The sequence below is a fragment of the Manacus vitellinus genome, unplaced genomic scaffold (assembly GCF_001715985.3).
Source record: "Manacus vitellinus isolate BGI_N305 unplaced genomic scaffold, ASM171598v3 scaffold_72_pilon, whole genome shotgun sequence".
In the NCBI taxonomy this organism is placed as follows: Eukaryota; Metazoa; Chordata; class Aves; order Passeriformes; family Pipridae; genus Manacus; species Manacus vitellinus.
In genome coordinates, this window is record NW_021940764.1 from 2,572,751 (window position 1) to 2,573,924 (window position 1,174).

The 1,174-nt window shown below is 60.1% G+C and overlaps 1 protein-coding gene across 1 annotated transcript in view; it reads left to right on the plus strand.

The window, feature by feature from the left end:
- Positions 1–1,174, plus strand: part of ATXN7L3 (ataxin 7 like 3) — a gene marked incomplete at both ends in the record, with an annotated part of 5,534 nt that overhangs the window by 1,682 nt on the left and 2,678 nt on the right. The window lies entirely within an intron of this gene.

Here is a 1,174-nt window from a genome sequence, read left to right on the forward strand (position 1 = left end):
AGATACTGAGGCATGAGGTGGGCTGTGTCTTCTCAGTGGGGAAACTGAGGCGTGGGGGGGGCTGGGATTGTTCTCAGAGGGAAAACTGAGGCACAAAAGGGGCTGAGGGGGGGTGGCTGGATCTCTTTTGCATGGGAACACTGAGGGATGAGGGAGGCTGAGGGTTATGGGGGGGCTGGGATTGTTCTCAGAGGGGAAACTGAGGCATGAGGAGGTTGGGGGTGTGGGGCCAGGTGTCTTATCCATAGGGAAACTGAGGTGTGAGGGGGGATGAGGGTGGGGGGGCTGGAGGTGTTCTCTGTGGGGAAACTGAGGCACAAGGGGTGTTGGGGGTAGGTTTCTTCTCTGTGGGGGGGCAGTAGATTCAGGCACTGATGAACCTGGGGATGGGAGTTCAGCATCAAGGTCTCCCCTCTCCTTGCTTTTCATTGTGGGGGTGTCTGTTCTTGCCCAACAACCCTGGAGTCCAACCTCCAGTTGCTCTTGTTCTCACCCATGGCTTCACTCCATCCTGGGAAAACAAACTGGAAATCCTGGGTCCTCTGTCCCCCCCTGCTCTTGGTGGGGGTCCCTCTCTGGATCCTGGGATGCTGGGGAGGATGGGAAGTGTGGGATGGATCCTGGGGAGCCAGGGACGGTGCAGGGTGGGTCCTGGGGGCCAGGGTGGATGGGAGGGCACAGGACAGATCCCAGGGTGCCAGAGAGGATGTAGGATAGATCCTGAGGTGCTGGGGAGGACAGGAGGGTACAGGGTGAATCCTGGTGTGCCAGGGAGGATGGAAGGGTGCAGGACGGGTCCTAGGGAGAATGTGGGACAGATCCTGGGGTGCTGGGGAGGATGTGGGGGCCAGAGAGAATGGGAGGTGCAGGATGGGTCCTGAGGAGGATGCAGGATGGGTCCTGGGGTGCTGGGGAGGATATGAGGCGCAGGACAGATCCTGGGGTGCTGGGGGAGGCAGGGGATGGATCCTGGAGAATGTATGAGGGTGCACAATGAACCCTGGGGTGCTGGGGAGGTGGGAGGGTACAGGACAGATCCTGGGGTTCCATGGAGGACGTGGGACGGGTCCTGGCCATGACCCCCCCTCCCCTCCCTGCACAGGATCGCGAGCAGCAACAACCTGAACAAGTCAGAGAGTGACCAGGAGGACAACGATGACATCAACGACAACGA